Here is a 10,307-nt window from a genome sequence, read left to right as displayed (position 1 = left end):
GATCAGGTAGCAATTTCACCTCTCTGAGCCTTAGTGCTCCCATGGCATTTATCGGGCCAGCTCCCAACATTCTCGTGAGGATGCTTTTGAGATTGTGAAGTTCTAAGTCCTCAGTGCAGAGCAGGGAGAGATGCTCCACACATGAGTCTTTGCCTCTCTTCCCTAAAGGCATGACCCTCACCCTGTCCCATGGCCCCCGCCCCACAGCAAAGAAGCTCTCAGAATTCTCTACAGGATTTTTATTGCGGGTGGGGGGTGGCGGGGACGAGGGATGTCATGTGGGAAGTCTTCGACACAGAGGCTGGGGATGTGGGAAATTTCAGAGCCTTTGTCTGGGCCTCTGTCTGGGACACAGCCCTGGAGAAAAGGGGCGGATCTGGCCTGAGTGGGGACATAGCGGGTAGATCCTGCTTGAGTGGAGGCGTGGCGGGTGGATCCTGCTTGGATGGGGGCGTAGCGAATGGATCCTGCTTGGTTGGATGGGCGGCAGGTGGATGCGGCTAGGGTTGAAGGGTAAGAGGGGCAACCTGCTTCTGTGGACGGGAATGAGATCTATTTTAACTGGAATATTTTTGGTTGTATTTGACGCCACTTTCCTGTAGAGAGAGATGGGGAGAGGTCACTGTGTTTTGTCCCAATCCCACCGTACCCTGACTCCCTGGTGTTTCTCTTCCCCCACGACAACAAGGAGGAGCCCAGGACTGGGTGGCCCCACTCCTGTGTCTGTTTCCCAGAGGGACCAGAGCTCCTTGAAGTCACAACACTTCACGCTAGCCCGGCACTCAAGGCCTGCCCTCTCTGCCCCCACGCCCCCTCTTGCCTTCACTGTACCCTGTCCCCTGATGATTCAAGGACACTTTCCAGTCTCCCTGCCTTTGCTCATGGTGTTCCCTTGTCCTCCAATGCCACCCTCTCCTTGACTATGTGCACATCTTCCTGCCTCAGGGCCTTTGCACGCCCCGTCCACAGGGAACATTGTCCCCAAGTTCCTGGTCCCTGCTGCATTTTCCTTCATTCAGATCTCAATTGAAAGTGTCACTCTTCAGAGCAGACCCAGTCTCCCTGTCTACAAGAGCTCCTCTCAGTCCCGGCTTGTTCTCAACACCCTGTTTATCGTCTTCTCAGTGCTGAGCTCCCTCTGGGCTCCTCTCCTGGAACTCCCTGGTTCATGGGCTGTTCCCCTCCGGCTCCCTCCCCCGAATGGCAGCTCCCCTTGGGGTGAGACTTCGTCCTGTTCATGGCTCTCATTCCCTGATGCACCAGGTCCTGGCCATGAGCCGATGCTCAATGAATATTTGTTCAGGAATGAATGCTTTCCTAACTCCTCAGACAGAGCCACTGTGGGCGAAACAGCCTGGAGCGTCCACACTGTGCCAGTCCCCATGCGGTCCTCCAGGTCCTTCCCCTCAGAAGCCCCCATGGCACAGGCGGAGAAACTGCGGCTCCTGATGTCACAGGAGGAGTGTGTCCGCCCCAGCCTATGCCCCAGGTCTGTCCCGTCCCAGCTTGGGCCTGTCCCCACCACCCGGGGCCATCTCCACATGAGCCTGGCCGGAGTCAGGAACCTGTCCCCCAAGTCTGAGCACCCAGAGAGCCAGCTGTGTGACCGCAGGGACCTTGTCATCCTCCCCAGCCTCAGTTTTCCCAGTGTCTTCATCCATGCACCCAGCCCACCCGGGTCCCGGGAAGGGGACTAACCGGGTGACTGAAGCAGAGTCCTTCTTTTTCAGCTTGTCAGGGACTCCCTGGTCCTTGTTCCCCAGGGTGTGTGCAATCTTCTTCACAGTGTCCGGGAGGACATCCAAGATGCCGGCTGGCTCAGGGACCGCCTGGGCCCAGGATGGTCCTGTCCAAAGGAGGAGTAGGGTGGAAAGATTTCAGTATTGGGAGGCCTCACAATGAGCTTCCCGGGATGGGAAAGGACGTCCACCAAAGGGGTTCTAAGCCATCATCCTGTTAGAATGCGGGGAGGGTCCTGGAGCTCCCAGATGCAGCTCAAGCTGCCAGGAACTACCTTATTCTCACACAGAACACCCTCCCGCACCGCCATCCTGCCCAACCCCACCCCTGTCTCCCCTCTCCAGCCTGTGAAAGCAGGACAGCCAGTCCTAGAGAGGTGAAGGTCAGTACGTCATGGGTTGGTAGGGCTCGTCTGGGCGGATCTCCCATCTGCTGGACGAAGCCATAGGGAAGCTGAGACCCGCCTAGTGTGGTGTGGGGGGATGATTTGTGAATGATGGGGACCCAGAGCACAGAAAGGGCCCAGGAGATCTCCAGGGTCCTCTGAGCCTGGACCCCATGCCCGGGCTTCACACTTCCAAGTCTCAAACTCCCAGGGTCTCCTCTCCTCTTTTACCTTCACACACCATCCACAGAGCCACCAACAGGACTGGGAGTAACAGGACAAGCCTCATGGCTGGTGAGGGGGCTCTGGAGGCAGAAGCGGGGATGGGATGATCAGTGACACCTCATGTCCCTCTGCAAATCCTTCCGGGGAAGTGAGCAAGGACCTACCTGGACCAGTGAGGAACAAGTGAGGTGAGTGAGCCTGGCCTGGCCGGGGCCTTTATTAGGCTGTGGAGGGGTGGGACAGGCCTCCACTCCTTCCCCCTGGGCCTCCGCTGAGCCTGCCTTCCTCTGTCCTCTCACCTTTCCATTTGTGCCCCTTGCTGATGGAGGCGGGTCAGGTGGGGCCCAGGCACGACCCTTTGGCCCGAAGCCTGTGGCTGTCCATCGCCCGCATCTCCAAATCTCCCTGACTGTGGGGCCCTCTGCCTGCTCCAGCCGCTTCCCCCTCAGGGGACAGTCTCCACCACCTGAGCTGATGCACTCCCTGCTCACAGCCTCAGGGCCTCTCCCTCTCCCTCTGGGTAGCTCAGGGACTCAGTTCACACTGGACCCGGCCCTCTTCCATCCCGCCCCTCTTCACAAGCCACTTCAGTCCAAACAGCTCCTGCTCCCTGTGTCTGGGGTCACAGAGCTGCCCCACACTCCTACTCCCTGCAGGCCCCCTCCAATATCACACTCAGACTCGCCCTTCATGCCCCACAACTTGCATCTGGAGCACCCAGGCCTCGTTCTCTGCTCTCTGGGTCTGAACTTTACGGCCCCCTCTCTCCCTTTTGGGCAGGGGTCTTTTGAGCCTGTCTGAATAGCAACACCACCACTGCGAGGCTCACAGCGCGGGCCCCTCCATCCATCCCCCAGACCCCTCTTCCGTTCCTCCCCCAACTCCAAGTCAGCCGGGCCCGGTAAACACTCCGTCTGCTGTTCATCACCCTCCACGCCCCTCCTGGCACCCAGGCTCCCATCTCCCCTCTCTCCACCACATCTGCTTCTCAGGGCTGGATCCAGGGCTTCCTCCCTCCACTCAGCCACCTTTGACCCCCAGTGATCCCTGGCAGCTGGGAGAAGGGTGGCCTAGGATCCAGACTCTAGCTTGGCTGACCTTGTGTCCCCCAACCACGTGTCAGTCTGGAGATGAGAGGGGATGGTTTGAAAGGGACACACAGACACTACCCTGGCAGCATTGCAACACGCCTCTGGCCACCTCAGCACTTCCGGTCCCTGTCAGCCCCCCTGCTGCCTTCCCAGACATCCGCCTCCCTGGTGAGCCCAGCAGTCCCCAGACATGCACCCAAAAGTCTGCTCCCCTCCCAGTCCTGACTGAAAAGAAGAGAAAAACAAGTTGGCTTTTCCAGTCTCATCCGCATCCCAGCTATTGGGTTTTCTGTTCACAGATGGGGAAACTGAGGCACGGCCAAGAGCATTCAATGACTCAGTGAATGGTTAGGTAGGTGGAGGCATCTTAGTCCCTCCCCTTCCCAGACCTCTGGCTGTCTCTCTGCCTCCCCACCAGCGTCAGCCTCCTCCCCACAGCACCTCTGCCAGCCTGTGTTTCCTGAAGCTCCGTCCCCAGCCCCTGTTCCATGTCTTGACCTGACTGGGGCTGAGGTGAGGCGGGACAGCCCTGTCTGCTCAGACTTCGTCCTACGTGAGGATTCAGAATTGTGTCTTCAAACAAGAGACGTGGCTGGTGACACCTCTTTCCCTGACACCTTGGGAACAGCCTCAGAGGAGTGTCCCCAGCTCCAGGGCACACTGTGATCTGTGGAATGCTGAGCTGGGGCCAGGCCCTGGCCTCTGAGCCCACTGACCCTTTCCCTCCTCACTGGGCTCTGGGTGAGTCACGTGGGAGAGGGGACCCGCCTCCACAGGGGCACCCAAAGCAGGGCCAGGGAAAGGCCTCGTGGTGCAGAGTGTGCCGGAGAGAAAGCAGGCACAGGCATGGGGAGAATGCAGCCTGGCCTGGGAGACACGAGCACCAGCCTGGCCCATCCCCTGCGGTGGGAACCCTGCTCCCCTCCTCTGAGCACTGAGAGTGTGGGTGAGGAGAGGCCGGTGGCTGCCAGCTCCAGCCCTGGCTTCTCTAGTGTCAGCTCCAAGCTCCATCTCCCAGCCCTATCTCCTCCTAGCCCTGAGCTCCAGGGGCGGGGCTGGCCCTCCCAGGGTGGGCCTCTCCTTCTCCCTGTAGCCTGGACCACCCACCCACTGGGCTTGTCAGGATAGACAAGAGGTCCACAACTCAGCTGGAGGAGGGACGGAAGGGGAATGAGGTCAGAGGACAGGGAGGAGCAGCTCTGGGGGAAGGGACTTGCTAACCGAGAGGGAGGGAGAAAGACAGAGGAAGCAGGAACAGCAAAATCGTAGACGAGACGAGCCTGGGTGAGGGAGGGTGAAGGGAAAAAAGAAACAGTCAGGGTCAGGGGGGCAAGAGAACCTGGAGGTGGGAGAGTGAACAGAGAGTGGTGGAAGGAAACAGAACCCAGAAAAATGAAGTCTCTTGGGGACAGGAGGTCAGCAGACGGAAGGAGCAGAATCAGGTAGGACGACAGGGACAATGGCGTCGGGAAAGTGGCCTCACCATGACAGTGGTCTCAGGTCTTTTGAGTCTCAAGAACCCTCTAAACAGGTATTGTGAAGCTGAGATGAGAGGGAAGAGTGTGAGACGCTGAGCTCCATGATGGAGGGAGACACAGAGAGGAAGATGGCAGAGACGGGGAGAGCTGAGAACAGTCAGAGAGAGGCAAGGCCGGGAGCTCCAATGGAGAAAGGAAGCAAGAAATGAAGAGAGACCCCTAAGAGCTGGTGATAGGGACAGAAAGAAATAACAAACAACCCCGGAAGGAGCATGCTCATACTTCTCCCTGTATGTCTCTCTGGCCCCTGCATTGGACCAAGTTTGGGATCCCCGGGACACAGGACACACAAATGCTTCATGTCACTAGGAACAGCCAGGCTAGTCTCTATTCCAGTGACCCAGCCACAACTGTGAGCAATGTATGTAGCTTCCCAGGAGCCCACGTAACCATCCCATCATAGACCAAGCCGTCCTGTCCCTCTTGTATCCTACTGTATCCATAATGAAATGTCAGCATTGTTTTGCAGGAGCAATGAGCAAAACCTGCAAGTCATGTAGCTGGAGCATGCTCAGAAGATGGAACCCTTGTCCTCAGGTGACCTGGAGCCACCTAGGAAGCAAAAGTTCCTTAACTGTGGAACTCAATGTGCAGAGAAAGTGGTGTGGGGAGCCTCACGAGAAGGGAGGGGTCCCTTGATTGGTAGCAATCCGGACTTCTAAGATTGTGACACTCCTGCCCTCCAATCACATTCCGCCAAACTAGTATTCTGTATAACCACGCCCTCTCCCAACTCCATAAAGTCTGTCCCTGCTTCAGCTCTGGGAGAAAGATTTGAACTCTGCCTGCTGTCTCCTTGCTTGTCAACCTTGCAATAAACCTCTTTCTTCTCTCCAAAGCCGGTGCCAGTGGCCACTCCACCCATTGGGCAGTGAGCACTTGCTCAGTAACCAATTTGGTGACCCCAAAGGGACTTTTGTTCTCTTGGCCACCCGGCCAAGGCTCGGTGGCCGCTCAGCAGGGTGCTGGTCCTCGTTATTGACCCTGAGCAGCCCCCAGGCTGTTTGAGTCTGGAGGGTCAACTTTGGGCTCTTGCTTCCCCACGGCAGCACCAGCAGCTCTTTCTGTTACTTTCACTCTTGAGAGAAGACGCCATTTGTGGATCAAGATGTCTCTGCTTGAGTAACCTTAAGAAAGTGACTGTGCTTTATCTTATCTCTCTTGTTTGAGCCCCTGGAAATATAAGTATGACTTGTATTTTAGGAAATCCTGGTGGGCTGACATGCAAGTCTTCGGCTTGGATCTGGGATAATTAGAGACAGGATAAGGGTTCACTCGGAGTTACTCCTGGTAATCTGGTCCTGAGTACCATTGGTAATCTGGTTCTGAGTGCTCCTGGTAATCTGGCTAGCATTCTAATCTATGTTACATGCAGAATTGCGTTGTGCATTATTGTGTATTAATGCTGTTTGTCTAAATTGAATTGGTCGTTTAGGGACTAAGTTCTGAGTGACCACAAGAAATTCTCTTTTGGAATTAATTTTAGGAAGTTCTTCTGACTCAGAAGAAGAGAGGCCGTGTTCCCTCCAGTCCCTCTGGATGTTCCCAGGTGACTAGGGTTTTGTGGAGATGTCGGGGCATCTGCCTGTGACATGCAATGACCTCATAGGGACGACCCCCCAGTATTCCTCAGCAAACCTTCCCTGTTCAGGGTGAAGCGCCCGACAGTGGCAGCCTGTCTGCGGTTTACTGCCCTAAACTCTGTTGGTGTTGGAACACGTACAGGAAACAGCTGACCCTTTGGTCATTCTCGGGGGAGTTGTCCCTGCAAGCTCCACACTGTCAGAATGTGAACCTCATCCCTAGAGAGACCTTGTTTGTTGCAGCCACCTGGGAGTCAGCCCTCTGAAATGGGAAATGTAGATGATCCACCCCATGGAAGCCCTTGTGGATACATTCTTCAAAATTGGGTGATGTTCTCTTATAAGCCCATGAAGAAGAAGAAAATGATTTTCTTTTATAAGACAGGCTGGCCCCAAGACTCATTGGGTCAAATGAGGTGTGGCCTGAGAATAGGTCTTTGAACTATGAGACCATCTTGCAATTAGACCTATTCCGTAAAAGGGAAGAGAAATGGGATGAGATCCCTTATGTGCAAGCTTTCTTGTCTTGATCTCAAAAAAGAAAGGGGTGCAAGCTCATGATCCAGAGGGAGGATGCACAAATGAAACCCTATCCTTCCAGAATCAAAGTCAGAGGATAACCTTGCCCTTGCCCATTTGTTGTGTCCTACAGCACCTCCACCGCATGCTGGAGGCACAGTTGGAGATGACCAGGAAGGGCATAATGACCCCCCCGATGCCGCTGGTTTGACCCAGTACCCACTTTGTCTAATAGAAAGGAATGGTCACCCCTCCTCATACCCATTGGGGTCCTGAGTTCAACACAGAGAATGTTCCACAGCAGGCAGGCAAATTCAAGTTATGGCAAGTTCCCCACCAAGGCCAGCCCAGAGGGTTTCTGTAGGTGCATTCCCCCTTTTCCACTTCGGACATATACAATTGGAAAAACAACATGCCTGCCTACCGAGATGATCCCCCACAGAGGGAAAGTTTATTTACGTCCATATTTGCTACTCTGACCAACTGCGCCGACGTTCAGGCCCTCATGGACACCCTCCTCACCCCAGAGGAAGGGGGGATGATACTGGACAGAGCTCATGAGGAGGCCAAGAGACTCCATGAATCACAGCTTAGCAATCCACTCAGGGCTCCAGTGGTAGAGGCCCTGCCCGGGGTTGAGCCAGGCTGCGACTCCAATGACCCCGGAGACTGGTCAAGCTTAAGCCATCACAAAGCATGTGTAATAAGTGGAATGCAGGAGGGGGGCCCCAAGCCAAAGAGCCTAAATAAGGTTCGAGAGGTGCAATAGAGCCCAAAAGAAAGCCCTTCGACCCTCCTAGTGAAAGTCTTTGAAGCTTCCAGAAGGTATAGTGACATTGACCTGGGACATCTGGACCACATGAGGCTAATCAGTATGACTTTTATCAGCCAAAGCGCCCCAGATATAAGGAAAAATTTACAAAGACTAGAAGGAGGATTAGAGATGCTGATGTCACAGCTGTTTGTGGTTGCCTTTACAGTATGTAGCAGTGGGACCAGATAACAGAAAGACACAAACAACGGGAGATGAGACAGCAGGCTGCCCTGCTCACTGCAGCAATCAGTGGGAATCAATCAAAACCACAACCATCCACCGCAAGAAGCAGATGACCATGTGTAAGACCCTCGGGGTCCCCTTCTTCCAATCATCCTGGGCATGTGACTTGGGGACCAGACAACGTGCCTATTGCAAGCAGGAAGCCCATTGGAAAAAGGGGTGTCCCAGTCATTCTCAGAAGGTGAGAAAGGAAACTGTGTGCCTGGCCACCAGATGCCCCAATTTGCTTACAGTTACCAAGAATGAAGGGGCCTGCAGGTTTCTCTAAAGTCCACCAGCATCACTGACATTTCCCACAAGGAACCCTTGCTGACACCTGCTGTGGGAAAAAGACTTGTAGACTTTCTAATTGACGCCGGAGCTACTGATGCTGTTGAACCCGAGACAGGCCACCCCTCCCTCAAGACCACCAGGAAGATGGACCAGGATGTTCCTTCCGGGTTGTTTGTTATTTCTTTCTGTCCCTATCATCACCTCTTAAGGGTCTCTCTCATTTCCTCTTCCTTTCTCCATTGGAGCTCCCATCCTTGCCTCTCTCTGGTGTCCAGTCCTGGTGAATCTGGGGAAGTCTCTCGTATACCTTTCCTACAATCGCTCAAGTGTCACGTAGGGAAAACATACCTAAAGCACAGCTGTCTGTATATGCCCGAGTGCCCTATCCATTGTGGGGGTGAGATAGACTAACCAAAGGAAATGCCAAGTGACTTTTCGACCAGAGAAAGTAGACATTAACGTGCCCCCAGATCACTCCTGCGCCCTCCAAGCTGCCATGTTGCAACTGGGAGACGAGCCTCAATCAGGAGTCCCTGAGAAACTTCTAGAAAGACAAGAGCAGGTGTTTGGGCCGACGGGAAATGTGGAGGAGAGAGGGTTAAGTCACAAGACAGCCATGTGAGGAAGCCAGAGCAGGACTCTCAAATCCACTTCCCCAAAAATGGGGACTCAGGGATGTTTACGGGATGGCGGGGAAGGGTGATCTGAAATGTGCAGATGGGTGATTGGAGGTGAAGTGAGGTGAGGTAATTGATGATCTGCACAAGCGTCGTCACACTCCATGTCTCTTCGTAGGAAGCATGTTCACAAAATGGTGGTGTGAGCATGATCTGCAGGCGGAGGTTTTACCCTCTTGACATCAAAAGGTCACCTATTGGACACCTGCATGGGCCCAGTTGATGAGCTGGTGGTACAAACCAGCCTGAAGTGGACAAGGAGTTCTCAATCCCGAAAAACAGCTCACACACCCATTACCATGGTGACCCAGGGTCCAGGGAGATGTTATGTATAGGAACCTGGTGGGAGTCAGACAGCCTATTGCCTAAACAGCACAGTTAGCAATGGGCTGGGGGACAAATAAAAGCTACAATCGGTAATTGCAAAAAGAAAAAAAACTTTCATTCCTAGCTGCTTCATCATCAATGGCAAACTGTTTTTCAGTTTCAATCCCTCTGTTCCTTGGTCATTCCGCATTCTTGAGGGACTCAGGGTGACGACCCATGTAGCTCCTTCCTGCTGAGTTGGGGCGTAGGTCTGGGTTAGAGGAATGAAACTGTTAACACTCTTTTGGAAATATTGTCTTGTTTCTGGCTTCGGGTTGACATTTTGCATTATTAGAATTTTGTACCTTGCTTCACAGCTTTGGAACATCTCAAGGCCCATTTTATAATCAAGTATCTGAACAGAAGGATAAGAAGTATAGACAACCCAAATTTTAACAGTCCCTGAAAAACAGACCTAATCCCAGCAGGGCTTCCTTCCGATCTCCATTGGGGCAGACATCTGGTCTCATTTCCCATAGTCTTCTGCTCCACTCGATCTGCAACAGAGACTGAAGCAATGCCCCATACCCTGATCCTACATTTGTCATTGACGATGGCTATCAGCACAGACTATCTGCCCAGGGTCATCACATTCCTAAGGAACTCAAAGGAGCAAAGTTATCAACTTATAGCAGCCGGGAGGGGCCATCAAATCTACAGAGCATGTGTGGATTAGTTAATCAGAGGTCATGCAAAGTTACAACATGGTTTCTTTTCTACAATATGGCTGCCCTTATGTCAACCTTCTGTCAATCGGGTAGCAATTTCACCTCTCTGAACCTTAGTGCTCCCATGGCATTTATCGGGCCAGCTCCCAACATTCTCATGAGGATGCTTTTGAGATCGTGAAGTT

The 10,307-nt window shown here is 53.8% G+C and overlaps 1 long non-coding RNA gene across 1 annotated transcript; it reads left to right on the top strand.

Moving 5' to 3' along the window:
* Positions 1–4,682: 4,682 nt before the first annotated feature.
* LOC139042138 (uncharacterized) lies at positions 4,683–9,700 on the top strand. Its single transcript, XR_011498393.1, has 3 exons — positions 4,683–4,883; positions 6,466–6,528; positions 8,062–9,700. It is a non-coding gene; the product is annotated as an uncharacterized lncRNA (long non-coding RNA).
* The last annotated feature ends 607 nt before the right edge of the window (positions 9,701–10,307 follow it).

The sequence above is a fragment of the Equus asinus genome, chromosome 26, assembly GCF_041296235.1.
Source record: "Equus asinus isolate D_3611 breed Donkey chromosome 26, EquAss-T2T_v2, whole genome shotgun sequence".
NCBI lineage: Eukaryota > Metazoa > Chordata > Mammalia > Perissodactyla > Equidae > Equus > Equus asinus.
The sequence above is the reverse complement of the archived record's forward strand: the minus strand, read 5'-3'. Positions and strand labels throughout refer to the sequence as shown.